The sequence below is a fragment of the Camelus dromedarius genome, unplaced genomic scaffold, assembly GCF_036321535.1.
Source record: "Camelus dromedarius isolate mCamDro1 unplaced genomic scaffold, mCamDro1.pat HAP1_SCAFFOLD_121, whole genome shotgun sequence".
Taxonomy (NCBI): Eukaryota; Metazoa; Chordata; class Mammalia; order Artiodactyla; family Camelidae; genus Camelus; species Camelus dromedarius.
The window spans coordinates 3,407,941-3,426,725 of NW_026989801.1; positions in this window are offsets into that span (position 1 = coordinate 3,407,941).

An 18,785-nucleotide genomic window follows, 5' to 3' on the forward strand; every position below is an offset into this window, starting at 1 on the left:
TGGGAACACAATGATTCTTTTCAGTTGCAAACTCCATTCCATACATATATATGGGGATATTCTAGCTCCAACTCGGTTTTACAGTGAAAACTGCAGGAACTTCAAACCGGCACTAGGAAACAGACTGAGAAAGCAGAGAAAAAGTGTCTCATGCAACCAGTTCCCTTGGTGCTAGATGAACGAACGTCTCTCCACTTGCTCTGTTCTGAGAGTTAAGTGTGTGTGAAAGCCGTCCTTCACCTAGCTTGTTGGGAACACAAAGTTTCTTTTCAGTTGCAAACTCCATTCCATACATATATATGGGGAGGTAGAAGCTCAAACTCGGTTTTATAGTGAAAACTGCAGGAACTTCAAACCGGCACTAGGAAACAGACTGAGAAAGCAGAGAAATAGTGTCTCCTGCAACCCGTTCCCTTGGTTCTAGATGAACGAACGTCTCTCCACTTGCTCAGTTCTGAGAGAAAAGTGTGTGTGAAAGCCGAACTTCACCTAGCTTGTTGGGAACACAAAGTTTCTTTTCAGTTGCAAACTCCATTCCATACATATATATGGGGAGGTAGAAGCTCCAACTCGGTTTTACAGTGAAAACTGCAGGAACTTCAAACCGGCACTAGGAAACAGACTGAGAAAGCAGAGAAAAAGTGTCTCCTGCAACCCGTTCCCTTGGTTCTAGATGAACGAACGTCTCTCCACTTGCTCAGTTCTGAGAGATAAGTGTGTGTGAAAGCCGTCCTTCAGATAGCTTGTTGGGAACACAAAGTTTCTTTTCAGTTGCAAACTCCATTCCATACATATATATGGGTAGGTACAAGCTCCAACTCGGTTTTACAGTGAAAACTGCAGGAACTTCAAAGCGGCACTAGGAAACAGACTGAGAAAGCGGAGAAAAAGTGTCTCCTGCAACCCGTTCCCATGGTCCTAGATGAACGAACGTCTCTTCACTTGCTCAGTTCTGAGAGATAAGTGTGGGTGAAAGCAGTCCTTCACATATCTTGTTGGGAACACAAAGTGTCTTTTCAGTTGCACACTCCATTCCATACATATATATGGGGAGGTAGAAGCTCCAACTCGGTTTTACAGTGAAAACTGCAGGAACTTCAAACCGGCACTAGGAAACAGTCTGAGAAAGCAGAGAAAAAGTGTCTCCTGCAACCCGTTCCCTTGGTGCTAGATGAACGAACGTCTCTCCACTTGCTCAGTTCTGAGAGATAAGTGTGTGTGAAAGCCGTCTTTCAACTAGCGTGTTGGGAACACAAAGTTTCTTTTCAGTTGCAAACTCCATTCCGTACATATATATGGGGAGTTAGAAGCTCCAACTCGGTTTTACAGTGAAAACTGCAGGAACTTCAAACCGGCACTAGGAAACAGACTGAGAAAGCAGAGAAAAAGTTTCTCCTGCAACCCGTTCCCTTGGTGCTAGATGAACGAACTTCTCTCCACTTGCTCAGTTCTGAGAGATAAGTGTGTGTGAAAGCCGTCCTTCAACTAGCGTGTTGGGAACACAAAGTTTCTTTTCAGTTGCAAACTCCATTCCATACATATATATGGGGAGGTACAAGCTCCAACTCGGTTTTACAGTGAAAACTGCAGGAACTTCAAACCGGCACTAGGAAACAGACTGAGAAAGCAGAGAAAAAGTGTCTCCTGCAACCCGTTCCCTTGGTCCTAGATGAACGAACGTCTCTTCACTTGCTCAGTTCTGAGAGATAAGTGTGGGTGAAAGCAGTCCTTCACATAGCTTGTTGGGAACACAAAGTGTCTTTTCAGTTGCAAACTCCATTCCATACATATATATGTGGAGGTAGAAGCTCCAACTCGGTTTTACAGTGAAAAGTGCAGGAACTTCAAACCGGCACTAGGAAACAGTCTGAGAAAGCAGAGAAAAAGTGTCTCCTGCAACCCTTTCCCTTCGTGCTAGATGAACGAAAGTCTCTCCACTTGCTCAGTTCTGAGAAATATGTGTGTGTGAAAGCCGTCCTTCACATAGCTTGTTGGGAATACAAAGTTTCTTTTCAGTTGCAAACTCCATTCCATACATATATATGGGGAGGTAGAAGCTCCAACTAGGTTTTACAGTGAAAACTGCAGGAACTTCAAACCGGCACTAAGAAACAGACTGAGAAAGCAGAGAAAAAGTTTCTCCTGCAAACCGTTACCTTGGTGCTAGATGAACGAACGTCTCTCCACTTGCTCAGTTCTGAGAATAAGTGTGTGTGAAAGACGTCCTTCAACTAGCTTGTTGGGAACACAATGTTTCTTTTCAGTTGCAAACTCCATTCCATACATATATATGGGCATGTTCTAGCTCCAACTCTGTTTTACAGTGAAAACTGCAGGAACTTCAAACTGGCACTAGGAAACAGACTGAGAAAGCAGAGAAAAATTGTCTCCTGCAACCAGTTCCCTTGGTGCTATATGAACGAACGTCTCTCCACTTGCTCAGTTCCGAGAGATACGTGTGTGTGAAAGCCGTCCTTCACCTAGCTTGTTGGGAACACAAAGTTTCTTTTCAGTTGCAAACTCCATTCCATTCATATATATGGGGAGGTAGAAGCTCCAACTCGGTTTTACAGTGAAAACTGCAGGAACTTCAAACCGGCACTAGGAAACAGACTGAGAAAGCAGAGAAAAAGTGTCTCCTGCAACCCGTTCCCTTGGTTCTAGATGAACGAACGTCTCTCCACTTGCTCAGTTCTGAGAGATAAGTGTGTGTGAAAGCCGTCCTTCACATAGCTTGTTGGGAACACAAAGTTTCTTTTCAGTTGCAAACTCCATTCCATACATATATATGGGGAGGTACAAGCTCCAACTCGGTTTTACAGTGAAAACTGCAGGAACTTCAAAGCGGCACTAGGAAACAGACTGAGAAAGCGGAGAAAAAGTGTCTCCTGCAACCCGTTCCCATGGTCCTAGATGAACGAACGTCTCTTCACTTGCTCAGTTCTGAGAGATAAGTGTGGGTGAAAGCAGTCCTTCACATAGCTTGTTGGGAACACAAAGTGTCTTTTCAGTTGCACACTCCATTCCATACATATATATGGGGAGGTAGAAGCTCCAACTCGGTTTTACAGTGAAAACTGCAGGAACTTCAAACCGGCACTAGGAAACAGTCTGAGAAAGCAGAGAAAAAGTGTCTCCTGCAACCCTTTCCCTTGGTGCTAGATGAACGAACGTCTCTCCACTTGCTCAGTTCTGAGAAATATGTGTGTGTGAAAGCCGTCCTTCACCTAGCTTGTTGGGAACACAAAGTTTCTTTTCAGTTGCAAACTCCATTCCATACATATATATGGGGAGGTAGAAGCTCCAACTCGGTTTTACAGTGAAAACTGCAGGAAATTCAAACCGGCACTAGGAAACAGACTGAGAAAGCAGAGAAAAAGTGTCTCCTGCAAACCGTTACCTTGGTGCTAGATGAACGAACGTCTCTCCACTTGCTCAGTTCTGAGAATAAGTGTGTGTGAAAGACGTCCTTCAACTAGCTTGTTGGGAACACAATGTTTCTTTTCAGTTGCAAACTCCATTCCATACATATATATGGGCATGTTCTAGCTCCAACTCGGTTTTACAGTGAAAACTGCAGGAACTTCAAACTGGCACTAGGAAACAGACTGAGAATGCAGAGAAAAATTGTCTCCTGCAACCAGTTCCCTTGGTGCTATATGAACGAACGTCTCTCCACTTGCTCAGTTCCGAGAGATACGTGTGTGTGAAAGCCGTCCTTCACCTAGCTTGTTGGGAACACAAAGTTTCTTTTCAGTTGCAAACTCCAATCCATTCATATATATGGGGAGGTAGAAGCTCCAACTCGGTTTTACAGTGAAAACTGCAGGAACTTCAAACCGGCACTAGGAAACAGACTGAGAAAGCAGAGAAAAAGTGTCTCCTGCAACCCGTTCCCTTGGTGCTAGATGAACGAACGTCTCTCCACTTGCTCAGTTCTGAGAGATAAGTGTGTGTGAAAGCCGTCCTTCACATAGCTTGTTGGGAACACAAAGTTTCTTTTCAGTTGCAAACTCCATTCCATACATATATATGGGTAGGTACAAGCTCCAACTCGGTTTTACAGTGAAAACTGCAGGAACTTCAAAGCGGCACTAGGAAACAGACTGAGAAAGCGGAGAAAAAGTGTCTCCTGCAACCCGTTCCCATGGTCCTAGATGAACGAACGTCTCTTCACTTGCTCAGTTCTGAGAGATAAGTGTGGGTGAAAGCAGTCCTTCACATAGCTTGTTGGGAACACAAAGTGTCTTTTCAGTTGCACACTCCATTCCATACATATATATGGGGAGGTAGAAGCTCCAACTCGGTTTTACAGTGAAAACTGCAGGAACTTCAAACCGGCACTAGGAAACAGTCTGAGAAAGCAGAGAAAAAGTGTCTCCTGCAACCCGTTCCCTTGGTGCTAGATGAACGAACGTCTCTCCACTTGCTCAGTTCTGAGAGATAAGTGTGTGTGAAAGCCGTCTTTCAACTAGCGTGTTGGGAACACAAAGTTTCTTTTCAGTTGCAAACTCCATTCCGTACATATATATGGGGAGTTAGAAGCTCCAACTCGGTTTTACAGTGAAAACTGCAGGAACTTCAAACCGGCACTAGGAAACAGACTGAGAAACAGAGAAAAAGTGTCTCCTGCAACCCGTTCCCTTGGTGCTAGATGAACGAACTTCTCTCCACTTGCTCAGTTCTGAGAGATAAGTGTGTGTGAAAGCCGTCCTTCAACTAGCGTGTTGGGAACACAAAGTTTCTTTTCAGTTGCAAACTCCATTCCATACATATATATGGGGAGGTACAAGCTCCAACTCGGTTTTACAGTGAAAACTGCAGGAACTTCAAACCGGCACTAGGAAACAGACTGAGAAAGCAGAGAAAAAGTGTCTCCTGCAACCCGTTCCCTTGGTCCTAGATGAACGAACGTCTCTTCACTTGCTCAGTTCTGAGAGATAAGTGTGGGTGAAAGCAGTCCTTCACATAGCTTGTTGGGAACACAAAGTGTCTTTTCAGTTGCAAACTCCATTCCATACATATATATGTGGAGGTAGAAGCTCCAACTCGGTTTTACAGTGAAAAGTGCAGGAACTTCAAACCGGCACTAGGAAACAGTCTGAGAAAGCAGAGAAAAAGTGTCTCCTGCAACCCTTTCCCTTGGTGCTAGATGAACGAAAGTCTCTCCACTTGCTCAGTTCTGAGAAATATGTGTGTGTGAAAGCCGTCCTTCACCTAGCTTGTTGGGAATACAAATTTTCTTTTCAGTTGCAAACTCCATTCCATACATATATATGGGGAGGTAGAAGCTCCAACTAGGTTTTACAGTGAAAACTGCAGGAACTTCAAACCGGCACTAAGAAACAGACTGAGAAAGCAGAGAAAAAGTTTCTCCTGCAAACCGTTACCTTGGTGCTAGATGAACGAACGTCTCTCCACTTGCTCAGTTCTGAGAATAAGTGTGTGTGAAAGACGTCCTTCAACTAGCTTGTTGGGAACACAATGTTTCTTTTCAGTTGCAAACTCCATTCCATACATATATATGGGCATGTTCTAGCTCCAACTCGGTTTTACAGTGAAAACTGCAGGAACTTCAAACTGGCACTAGGAAACAGACTGAGAAAGCAGAGAAAAATTGTCTCCTGCAACCAGTTCCCTTGGTGCTATATGAACGAACGTCTCTCCACTTGCTCAGTTCCGAGAGATACGTGTGTGTGAAAGCCGTCCTTCACCTAGCTTGTTGGGAACACAAAGTTTCTTTTCAGTTGCAAACTCCATTCCATTCATATATATGGGGAGGTAGAAGCTCCAACTCGGTTTTACAGTGAAAACTGCAGGAACTTCAAACCGGCACTAGGAAACAGACTGAGAAAGCAGAGAAAAAGTGTCTCCTGCAACCCGTTCCCTTGGTTCTAGATGAACGAACGTCTCTCCACTTGCTCAGTTCTGAGAGATAAGTGTGTGTGAAAGCCGTCCTTCACATAGCTTGTTGGGAACACAAAGTTTCTTTTCAGTTGCAAACTCCATTCCATACATATATATGGGGAGGTACAAGCTCCAACTCGGTTTTACAGTGAAAACTGCAGGAACTTCAAAGCGGCACTAGGAAACAGACTGAGAAAGCGGAGAAAAAGTGTCTCCTGCAACCCGTTCCCATGGTCCTAGATGAACGAACGTCTCTTCACTTGCTCAGTTCTGAGAGATAAGTGTGTGTGAAAGCCGTCCTTCAACTAGCGTGTTGGGAACACAAAGTTTCTTTTCAGTTGCAAACTCCATTCCATACATATATATGGGGAGGTACAAGCTCCAACTCGGTTTGACAGTGAAAACTGCAGGAACTTCAAACCGGCACTAGGAAACAGACTGAGAAAGCAGAGAAAATGTGTCTCCTGCAACCCGTTCCCTTGGTGCTAGATGAACGAACGTCTCTCCACTTGCTCAGTTCTGAGAGATAAGTGTGTGTGAAAGCCGTCCTTCACCTAGCTTGTTGGGAACACAAAGTTTCTTTTCAGTTGCAAACTCCATTCCATACATATATATGGGGAGGTAGAAGCTCCAACTCGGTTTGACAGTGAAAACTGCAGGAACTTCAAACCGGCACTAGGAAACAGAGTGAGAAAGCAGAGAAAAAGTGTCTCCTGCAAACCGTTCCATTGATGCTAGATGAACGAACGTCTCTCCACTTGCTCAGTTCTGAGAATAAGTGTGTGTGAAAGCCGTCCTTCAACTAGCTTGTTGGGAACACAAAGTTTCTTTTCAGTTGCAAACTCCATTCCATACATATATATGGGGATGTTCTAGCTCCAACTCGGTTTTACAGTGAAAACTGCAGGAACTTCAAACTGGCACTAGGAAACAGACTGAGAAAGCAGAGAAAAAGTGTCTCCTGCAACCAGTTCCCTTGGTGCTAGATGAACGAACGTCTCTCCACTTGCACAGTTCCGAGAGATAAGTGTGTGAGAAAGCCGTTCTTCACATAGCTTTTTGGGAACACAAAGTTTCTTTTCAGTTGCAAACTCCATTCCATATATATATATGGGGAGGTACAAGCTCAAACTCGGTTTTACAGTGAAAACTGCAGGAACTTCAAACCGGCACTAGGAAACAGACTGAGAAAGCAGAGAAAAAGTGTCTCCTGCAACCCGTTCCCTTGGTGCTAGATGAACGAACGTCTCTCCACTTGCTCAGTTCAGAGAGATAAGTGTGTGTGAAAGCCGAACTTCAACTAGCTTGTTGGGAACACAAAGTTTCTTTTCAGTTGCAAACTCCATTCCATACATATATATGGGGAGGTAGAAGCTCCAACACGGATTGACAGTGAAAACTGCAGGAACTTCAAACCGGCACTAGGAAACAGACTGAGAAAGCAGAGAAAAAGTGTCTCCTGCAAACCGTTCCCTTGGTGCTAGATGAACGAACGTCTCTCCACTTGCTCAGTTCTGAGAATAAGTGTGTGTGAAAGCCGTCCTTCAACTAGCTTGTTGGGAAAACAAAGTTTCTTTTCAGTTGCAAACTCCATTCAATACATATATATGGGGATGTTCTAGCTCCAACTCGGTTTTACAGTGAAAACTGCAGGAACTTCAAACTGGCACTAGGAAACAGACTGAGAAAGCAGAGAAAAAGTGTCTCCTGCAAACAGTTCCCTTGGTGCTAGATGAACGAACGTCTCTCCACTTGCTCAGTTCCGAGAGATAAGTGTGTGTGAAAGCCGTCCTTCACCTAGCTTGTTGGGAACACAAAGTTTCTTTTCAGTTGCAAACTCCATTCCATATATATATATGGGGAGGCACAAGCTCAAACTCTGTTTTACAGAGAAAAATGCAGGAACTTCAAACCGGCACTAGGAAACAGACTGAGAAAGCAGAGAAAAAGTGTCTCCTGCAAACCGTTCCCTTGATGCTAGATGAACGAACGTCTCTCCACTTGCTCAGTTCTGAGAATAAGTGTGTGTGAAAGCCGTCCTTCAACTAGCTTGTTGGGAACACAAAGTTTCTTTTCAGTTGCAAACTCCATTCCATACATATATATGGGGATGTTCTAGCTCCAACTCGGTTTTACAGTGAAAACTGCAGGAACTTCAAACTGGCACTAGGAAACAGACTGAGAAAGCAGAGAAAAAGTGTCTCCTGCAACCAGTTCCCTTGGTGCTAGATGAACGAACGTCTCTCCACTTGCTCAGTTCCGAGAGATAAGTGTGTGAGAAAGCCGTTCTTCACATAGCTTGTTGGGAACACAAAGTTTCTTTTCAGTTGCAAACTCCATTCCATATATATATATGGGGAGGTACAAGCTCCAACTCGGTTTTACAGTGAAAACTGCAGGAACTTCAAACCGGCACTAGGAAACAGACTGAGAAAGCAGAGAAAAAGTGTCTCCTGCAACCCGTTCCCTTGGTTCTAGATGAACGAACGTCTCTCCACTTGCTCAGTTCTGAGAGATAAGTGTGTGTGAAAGCCGTCCTTCACATAGCTTGTTGGGAACACAAAGTTTCTTTTCAGTTGCAAACTCCATTCCATACATATATATGGGGAGGTACAAGCTCCAACTCGGTTTTACAGTGAAAACTGCAGGAACTTCAAAGCGGCACTAGGAAACAGACTGAGAAAGCGGAGAAAAAGTGTCTCCTGCAACCCGTTCCCATGGTCCTAGATGAACGAACGTCTCTTCACTTGCTCAGTTCTGAGAGATAAGTGTGTGTGAACGCCGTCCTTCAACTAGCGTGTTGGGAACACAAAGTTTCTTTTCAGTTGCAAACTCCATTCCATACATATATATGGGGAGGTACAAGCTCCAACTCGGTTTGAAAGTGAAAACTGCAGGAACTTCAAACCGGCACTAGGAAACAGACTGAGAAAGCAGAGAAAATGTGTCTCCTGCAACCCGTTCCCTTGGTGCTAGATGAACGAACGTCTCTCCACTTGCTCAGTTCTGAGAGATAAGTGTGTGTGAAAGCCGTCCTTCACCTAGCTTGTTGGGAACACAAAGTTTCTTTTCAGTTGCAAACTCCATTCCATACATATATATGGGGAGGTAGAAGCTCCAACTCGGTTTGACAGTGAAAACTGCAGGAACTTCAAACCGGCACTAGGAAACAGAGTGAGAAAGCAGAGAAAAAGTGTCTCCTGCAAACCGTTCCATTGATGCTAGATGAACGAACGTCTCTCCACTTGCTCAGTTCTGAGAATAAGTGTGTGTGAAAGCCGTCCTTCAACTAGCTTGTTGGGAACACAAAGTTTCTTTTCAGTTGCAAACTCCATTCCATACATATATATGGGGATGTTCTAGCTCCAACTCGGTTTTACAGTGAAAACTGCAGGAACTTCAAACTGGCACTAGGAAACAGACTGAGAAAGCAGAGAAAAAGTGTCTCCTGCAACCAGTTCCCTTGGTGCTAGATGAACGAACGTCTCTCCACTTGCACAGTTCCGAGAGATAAGTGTGTGAGAAAGCCGTTCTTCACATAGCTTTTTGGGAACACAAAGTTTCTTTTCAGTTGCAAACTCCATTCCATATATATATATGGGGAGGTACAAGCTCAAACTCGGTTTTAAAGTGAAAACTGCAGGAACTTCAAACCGGCACTAGGAAACAGACTGAGAAAGCAGAGAAAAAGTGTCTCCTGCAACCCGTTCCCTTGGTGCTAGATGAACGAACGTCTCTCCACTTGCTCAGTTCAGAGAGATAAGTGTGTGTGAAAGCCGAACTTCAACTAGCTTGTTGGGAACACAAAGTTTCTTTTCAGTTGCAAACTCCATTCCATACATATATATGGGGAGGTAGAAGCTCCAACACGGATTGACAGTGAAAACTGCAGGAACTTCAAACCGGCACTAGGAAACAGACTGAGAAAGCAGAGAAAAAGTGTCTCCTGCAAACCGTTCCCTTGGTGCTAGATGAACGAACGTCTCTCCACTTGCTCAGTTCTGAGTATAAGTGTGTGTGAAAGCCGTCCTTCAACTAGCTTGTTGGGAAAACAAAGTTTCTTTTCAGTTGCAAACTCCATTCCATACATATATATGGGGATGTTCTAGCTCCAACTCGGTTTTACAGTGAAAACTGCAGGAACTTCAAACTGGCACTAGGAAACAGACTGAGAAAGCAGAGAAAAAGTGTCTCCTGCAAACAGTTCCCTTGGTGCTAGATGAACGAACGTCTCTCCACTTGCTCAGTTCCGAGAGATAAGTGTGTGTGAAAGCCGTCCTTCACCTAGCTTGTTGGGAACACAAAGTTTCTTTTCAGTTGCAAACTCCATTCCATATATATATATGGGGAGGCACAAGCTCAAACTCGGTTTTACAGAGAAAAATGCAGGAACTTCAAACCGGCACTAGGAAACAGACTGAGAAAGCAGAGAAAAAGTGTCTCCTGCAAACCGTTCCCTTGATGCTAGATGAACGAACGTCTCTCCACTTGCTCAGTTCTGAGAATAAGTGTGTGTGAAAGCCGTCCTTCAACTAGCTTGTTGGGAACACAAAGTTTCTTTTCAGTTGCAAACTCCATTCCATACATATATATGGGGATGTTCTAGCTCCAACTCGGTTTTACAGTGAAAACTGCAGGAACTTCAAACTGGCACTAGGAAACAGACTGAGAAAGCAGAGAAAAAGTGTCTCCTGCAACCAGTTCCCTTGGTGCTAGATGAACGAACGTCTCTCCACTTGCTCATTTCCGAGAGATAAGTGTGTGAGAAAGCCGTTCTTCACATAGCTTGTTGGGAACACAAAGTTTCTTTTCAGTTGCAAACTCCATTCCATATATATATATGGGGAGGTACAAGCTCCAACTCGGTTTTACAGTGAAAACTGCAGGAACTTCAAACCGGCACTAGGAAACAGACTGAGAAAGCAGAGAAAAAGTGTCTCCTGCAACCCGTTCCCTTGGTGCTAGATGAACGAACGTCTCTCCACTTGCTCAGTTCTGAGAGATAAGTGTGTGTGAAAGCCGTCCTTCAACTAGCTTGTTGGGAACACAAAGTTTCTTTTCAGTTGCAAACTCCATTCCATACATATATATGGGGAGGTAGAAGCTCCAACTCGGTTTGACAGTGAAAACTGCAGGAACTTCAAACCGGCACTAGGAAACAGACTGAGAAAGCAGAGAAAAAGTGTCTCCTGCAAACCGTTCCCTTGGTGCTAGATGAACGAACGTCTCTCCACTTGCTCAGTTCTGAGAATAAGTGGGTGTGAAAGCCGTCCTTCAACTAGCTTGTTGGGAAAACAAAGTTTCTTTTCAGTTGCAAACTCCATTCCATACATATATATGGGGAGGTAGAAGCTCCAACTCGGTTTGACAGTGAAAACTGCAGAAACTTCAAACTGGCACTAGGAAACAGACTGAGAAAGCAGAGAAAAAGTGTCTCCTGCAAACAGTTCCCTTGGTGCTAGATGAACGAACGTCTCTCCACTTGCTCAGTTCCGAGAGATAAGTGTGTGAGAAAGCCGTCCTTCACCTAGCTTGTTGGGAACACAAAGTTTCTTTTCAGTTGCAAACTCCATTCCATATATATATATGGGGAGGTACAAGCTCAAACTCGGTTTTACAGTGAAAACTGCAGGAACTTCAAACCGGCACTAGGAAACAGACTGAGAAAGCAGAGAAAAAGTGTCTCCTGCAACCTGTTCCCTTGGTGCTAGATGAACGAACGTCTCTCCACTTGCTCAGTTCTGAGAGATAAGTGTGTGTGAAAGCCGTCCTTCAACTAGCGTGTTGGGAACACAAAGTTTCTTTTCAGTTGCAAACTCCATTCCATACATATATATGGGGAGGTACAAGCTCCAACTCGGTTTGACAGTGAAAACTGCAGGAACTTCAAACCGGCACTAGGAAACAGACTGAGAAAGCAGAGAAAATGTGTCTCCTGCAACCCGTTCCCTTGGTGCTAGATGAACGAACGTCTCTCCACTTGCTCAGTTCTGAGAGATAAGTGTGTGTGAAAGCCGTACTTCAACTAGCGTGTTGGGAACACAAAGTTTCTTTTCAGTTGCAAACTCCATTCCTTACATATATATGGGGAGGTAGAAGCTCCAACTCGTTTTGACAGTGAAAACTGCAGGAACTTCAAAACGGCACTAGGAAACAGACTGAGAAAGCAGAGAAAAAGTGTCTCCTGCAAACCGTTCCCTTGGTGCTAGATGAACGAACGTCTCTCCACTTGCTCAGTTCTGAGAATAAGTGTGTGTGAAAGCCGTCCTTCAACTAGCTTGTTGGGAACACAAAGTTTCTTTTCAGTTGCAAACTCCATTCCATACATATATATGGGGATGTTCTAGCTCCAACTCGGTTTTACAGTGAAAACTGCTGGAACTTCAAACTGGCACTAGGAAAGAGACTGAGAAAGCAGAGAAAAAGTGTCTCCTGCAACCAGTTCCCTTGGTGCTAGATGAACGAACGTCTCTCCACTTGCTCAGTTCCGAGAGATAAGTGTGTGAGAAAGCCGTTCTTCACATAGCTTGTTGGGAACACAAAGTTTCTTTTCAGTTGCAAACTCCATTCCATATATATATATGGGGAGGTACAAGCTCAAACTCGGTTTTACAGTGAAAACTGCAGGAACTTCAAACCGGCACTAGGAAACAGACTGAGAAAGCAGAGAAAAAGTGTCTCCTGCAACCCGTTCCCTTGGTGCTAGATGAACGAACGTCTCTCCACTTGCTCAGTTCTGAGAGATAAGTGTGTGTGAAAGCCGTCCTTCAACTAGCTTGTTGGGAACACAAAGTTTCTTTTCAGTTGCAAACTCCATTCCATACATATATATGGGGAGGTAGAAGCTCCAACTCGGTTTGACAGTGAAAACTGCAGGAACTTCAAACCGGCACTAGGAAACTGACTGAGAAAGCAGAGAAAAAGTGTCTCCTGCAAACCGTTCCCTTGGTGCTAGATGAACGAAAGTCTCTCCACTTGCTCAGTTCTGAGAATAAGTGTGTGTGAAAGCCGTCCTTCAACTAGCTTGTTGGGAAAACAAAGTTTCTTTTCAGTTGCAAACTCCATTCCATATATATATATGGGGAGGTACAAGCTCAAACTCGGTTTTACAGTGAAAACTGCAGGAACTTCAAACCGGCACTAGGAAACAGACTGAGAAAGCAGAGAAAAAGTGTCTCCTGCAAACCGTTCCCTTGGTGCTAGATGAACGAACGTCTCTCCACTTGCTCAGTTCTGAGAATAAGTGTGTGTGAAAGCCGTCCTTCAACTAGCTTTTTGGGAAAACAAAGTTTCTTTTCAGTTGCAAACTCCATTCCATACATATATATGGGGATGTTCTAGCTCCAACTCGGTTTTACAGTGAAAACTGCAGGAACTTCAAAATGGCACTAGGAAACAGACTGAGAAAGCAGAGAAAAAGTGTCTCCTGCAAACATTTCCCTTGGTGCTAGATGAACGAACGTCTCTCCACTTGCTCAGTTCCGAGAGATAAGTGTGTGTGAAAGCCGTCCTTCACCTAGCTTGTTGGGAACACAAAGTTTCTTTTCAGTTGCAAACTCCATTCCATATATATATATGGGGAGGTACAAGCTCAAACTCGGTTTTACAGTGAAAACTGCAGGAACTTCAAACCGGCACTAGGAAACAGACTGAGAATGCAGAGAAAAAGTGTCTCCTGCAACCTGTTCCCTTGGTGCTAGATGAACGAACGTCTCTCCACTTGCTCAGTTCTGAGAGATAAGTGTGTGTGAAAGCCGTCCTTCAACTAGCGTGTTGGGAACACAAAGTTTCTTTTCAGTTGCAAACTCCATTCCATACATATATATGGGGAGGTACAAGCTCCAAATCGGTTTGACAGTGAAAACTGCAGGAACTTCAAACCGGCACTAGGAAACAGACTGATAAAGCAGAGAAAATGTGTCTCCTGCAACCCGTTCCCTTGGTTCTAGATGAACGAACGTCTCTCCACTTGCTCAGTTCTGAGAGATAAGTGTGTGTGAAAGCCGTCCTTCACCTAGCTTGTTGGGAACACAAAGTTTCTTTTCAGTTGCAAACTCCATTCCATACATATATATGGGGAGGTAGAAGCTCCAACTCGGTTTGACAGTGAAAACTGCAGGAACTTCAAACCGGCACTAGGAAACTGACTGAGAAAGCAGAGAAAAAGTGTCTCCTGCAAACCGTTCCCTTGGTGCTAGATGAACGAAAGTCTCTCCACTTGCTCAGTTCTGAGAATAAGTGTGTGTGAAAGCCGTCCTTCAACTAGCTTGTTGGGAAAACAAAGTTTCTTTTCAGTTGCAAACTCCATTCCATATATATATATGGGGAGGTACAAGCTCAAACTCGGTTTTACAGTGAAAACTGCAGGAACTTCAAACCGGCACTAGGAAACAGACTGAGAAAGCAGAGAAAAAGTGTCTCCTGCAAACCGTTCCCTTGGTGCTAGATGAACGAACGTCTCTCCACTTGCTCAGTTCTGAGAATAAGTGTGTGTGAAAGCCGTCCTTCAACTAGCTTTTTGGGAAAACAAAGTTTCTTTTCAGTTGCAAACTCCATTCCATACATATATATGGGGATGTTCTAGCTCCAACTCGGTTTTACAGTGAAAACTGCAGGAACTTCAAAATGGCACTAGGAAACAGACTGAGAAAGCAGAGAAAAAGTGTCTCCTGCAAACATTTCCCTTGGTGCTAGATGAACGAACGTCTCTCCACTTGCTCAGTTCCGAGAGATAAGTGTGTGTGAAAGCCGTCCTTCAACTAGCTTGTTGGGAACACAAAGTTTCTTTTCAGTTGCAAACTCCATTCCATACATATATATGGGGAGGTAGAAGCTCCAACTCGGTTTGACAGTGAAAACTGCAGGAACTTCAAACCGGCACTAGGAAACTGACTGAGAAAGCAGAGAAAAAGTGTCTCCTGCAAACCGTTCCCTTGGTGCTAGATGAACGAAAGTCTCTCCACTTGCTCAGTTCTGAGAATAAGTGTGTGTGAAAGCCGTCCTTCAACTAGCTTGTTGGGAAAACAAAGTTTCTTTTCAGTTGCAAACTCCATTCCATACATATATATGGGGATGTTCTAGCTCCAACTCGGTTTTACAGTGAAAACTGCAGGAACTTCAAAATGGCACTAGGAAACAGACTGAGAAAGCAGAGAAAAAGTGTCTCCTGCAACCCGTTCCCTTGGTGCTAGATGAACGAACGTCTCTCCACTTGCTCAGTTCCGAGAGATAAGTGTGTGTGAAAGCCGTCCTTCAACTAGCTTGTTGGGAACACAAAGTTTCTTTTCAGTTGCAAACTCCATTCCATACATATATATGGGGAGGTAGAAGCTCCAACTCGGTTTGACAGTGAAAACTGCAGGAACTTCAAACCGGCACTAGGAAACTGACTGAGAAAGCAGAGAAAAAGTGTCTCCTGCAAACCGTTCCCTTGGTGCTAGATGAACGAAAGTCTCTCCACTTGCTCAGTTCTGAGAATAAGTGTGTGTGAAAGCCGTCCTTCAACTAGCTTTTTGGGAAAACAAAGTTTCTTTTCAGTTGCAAACTCCATTCCATACATATATATGGGGATGTTCTAGCTCCAACTCGGTTTTACAGTGAAAACTGCAGGAACTTCAAAATGGCACTAGGAAACAGACTGAGAAAGCAGAGAAAAAGTGTCTCCTGCAAACATTTCCCTTGGTGCTAGATGAACGAACGTCTCTCCACTTGCTCAGTTCCGAGAGATAAGTGTGTGTGAAAGCCGTCCTTCACCTAGCTTGTTGGGAACACAAAGTTTCTTTTCAGTTGCAAACTCCATTCCATATATATATATGGGGAGGTACAAGCTCAAACTCGGTTTTACAGTGAAAACTGCAGGAACTTCAAACCGGCACTAGGAAACAGACTGAGAAAGCAGAGAAAAAGTGTCTCCTGCAACCTGTTCCCTTGGTGCTAGATGAACGAACGTCTCTCCACTTGCTCAGTTCTGAGAGATAAGTGTGTGTGAAAGCCGTCCTTCAACTAGCGTGTTGGGAACACAAAGTTTCTTTTCAGTTGCAAACTCCATTCCATACATATATAAGGGGAGGTACAAGCTCCAAATCGGTTTGACAGTGAAAACTGCAGGAACTTCAAACCGGCACTAGGAAACAGACTGAGAAAGCAGAGAAAATGTGTCTCCTGCAACCCGATCCCTTGGTTCTAGATGAACGAACGTCTCTCCACTTGCTCAGTTCTGAGAGATAAGTGTGTGTGAAAGCCGTCCTTCACCTAGCTTGTTGGGAACACAAAGTTTCTTTTCAGTTGCAAACTCCATTCCATACATATATATGGGGAGGTAGAAGCTCCAACTCGGTTTGACAGTGAAAACTGCAGGAACTTCAAACCGGCACTAGGAAACTGACTGAGAAAGCAGAGAAAAAGTGTCTCCTGCAAACCGTTCCCTTGGTGCTAGATGAACGAAAGTCTCTCCACTTGCTCAGTTCTGAGAATAAGTGTGTGTGAAAGCCGTCCTTCAACTAGCTTGTTGGGAAAACAAAGTTTCTTTTCAGTTGCAAACTCCATTCCATATATATATATGGGGAGGTACAAGCTCAAACTCGGTTTTACAGTGAAAACTGCAGGAACTTCAAACCGGCACTAGGAAACAGACTGAGAAAGCAGAGAAAAAGTGTCTCCTGCAAACCGTTCCCTTGGTGCTAGATGAACGAACGTCTCTCCACTTGCTCAGTTCTGAGAATAAGTGTGTGTGAAAGCCGTCCTTCAACTAGCTTTTTGGGAAAACAAAGTTTCTTTTCAGTTGCAAACTCCATTCCATACATATATATGGGGATGTTCTAGCTCCAACTCGGTTTTACAGTGAAAACTGCAGGAACTTCAAAATGGCACTAGGAAACAGACTGAGAAAGCAGAGAAAAAGTGTCTCCTGCAAACATTTCCCTTGGTGCTAGATGAACGAACGTCTCTCCACTTGCTCAGTTCCGAGAGATAAGTGTGTGTGAAAGCCGTCCTTCACCTAGCTTGTTGGGAACACAAAGTTTCTTTTCAGTTGCAAACTCCATTCCATATATATATATGGGGAGGTACAAGCTCAAACTCGGTTTTACAGTGAAAACTGCAGGAACTTCAAACCGGCACTAGGAAACAGACTGAGAAAGCAGAGAAAAAGTGTCTCCTGCAACCTGTTCCCTTGGTGCTAGATGAACGAACGTCTCTCCACTTGCTCAGTTCTGAGAGATAAGTGTGTGTGAAAGCCGTCCTTCAACTAGCGTGTTGGGAACACAAAGTTTCTTTTCAGTTGCAAACTCCATTCCATACATATATATGGGGAGGTACAAGCTCCAAATCGGTTTGACAGTGAAAACTGCAGGAACTTCAAACCGGCACTAGGAAACAGACTGAGAAAGCAGAGAAAATGTGTCTCCTGCAACCCGTTCCCTTGGTTCTAGATGAACGAACGTCTCTCCACTTGCTCAGTTCTGAGAGATAAGTGTGTGTGAAAGCCGTCCTTCACCTAGCTTGTTGGGAACACAAAGTTTCTTTTCAGTTGCAAACTCCATTCCATACATATATATGGGGAGGTAGAAGCTCCAACTCGGTTTGACAGTGAAAACTGCAGGAACTTCAAACCCGCACTAGGAAACAGACTGAGTAAGCAGAGAATAAGTGTCTCCTGCAACCCGTTCCCTTGGTGCTAGATGAACGAACGTCTCTCCACTTGCTCAGTTCTGAGAGATAAGTGTGTGTGAAAGCCGTCCTTCAACTAGCTTGTTGGGAACACAAAGTTTCTTTTCAGTTGCAAACTCCATTCCATACATATATATGGGGAGGTAGAAGCTCCAACTAGGTTTGACAGTGAAAACTGCAGGAATTTCAAACCGGCACTAGGAAACAGACTGAGAAAGCAGAGAAAAAGTGTCTCCTGCAAACCGTTCCCTTGGTGCTAGATGAACGAACGTCTCTCCACTTGCTCAGTTCTGAGAATAAGTGTGTGTGAAAGCCGTCCTTCAACTAGCTTTTTGGGAAAACAAAGTTTCTTTTCAGTTGCAAACTCCATTCCATACATATATATGGGGAGGTAGAAGCTCCAACACGGTTTGACAGTGAAAACTGCAGGAACTTCAAACTGGCACTAGGAAACAGACTGAGAAAGCAGAGAAAAAGTGTCTCCTGCAAACAGTTCCTTTGGTGCTAGATGAACGAACGTCTCTCCACTTGCTCAGTTCCGAGAGATAAGTGTGTGAGAAAGCCGTCCTTCACCTAGCTTGTTGGGAACACAAAGTTTCTTTTCAGTTGCAAACTCCATTCCATATATATATATGGGGAGGTACAAGCTCAATCTCGGTTTTACAGTGAAAACTGCAGGAACTTCAAACCGGCACTAGGAAACAGACTGAGAAAGCAGAGAAAAAGTGTCTCCTGAAACCTGTTCCCTTGGTGCTAGATGAACGAACGTCTCTCCACTTGCTCAGTTCTGAGAGATAAGTGTGTGTGAAAGCCGTCCTTCAACTAGCGTGTTGGGAACACAAAGTTTCTTTTCAGTTGCAAACTCCATTCCATACATATATATGGGGAGGTACAAGCTCCAACTCGGTTTGACAGTGAAAACTGCAGGAACTTCAAACCGGCACTAGGATACAGACTGAGAAAGCAGAGAAAATGTGTCTCCTGCAACCCGTTCCCTTGGTGCTAGATGAACGAACGTCTCTCCACTTGCTCAGTTCTGAGAGATAAGTGTGTGTGAAAGCCGTACTTCAACTAGCGTGTTGGGAACACAAAGTTACTTTTCAGTTGCAAACTCCATTCCTTACATATATATGGGGAGGTAGAAGCTCCAACTCGGTTTGACAGTGAAAACTGCAGGAACTTCAAACCGGCACTAGGAAACAGACTGAGAA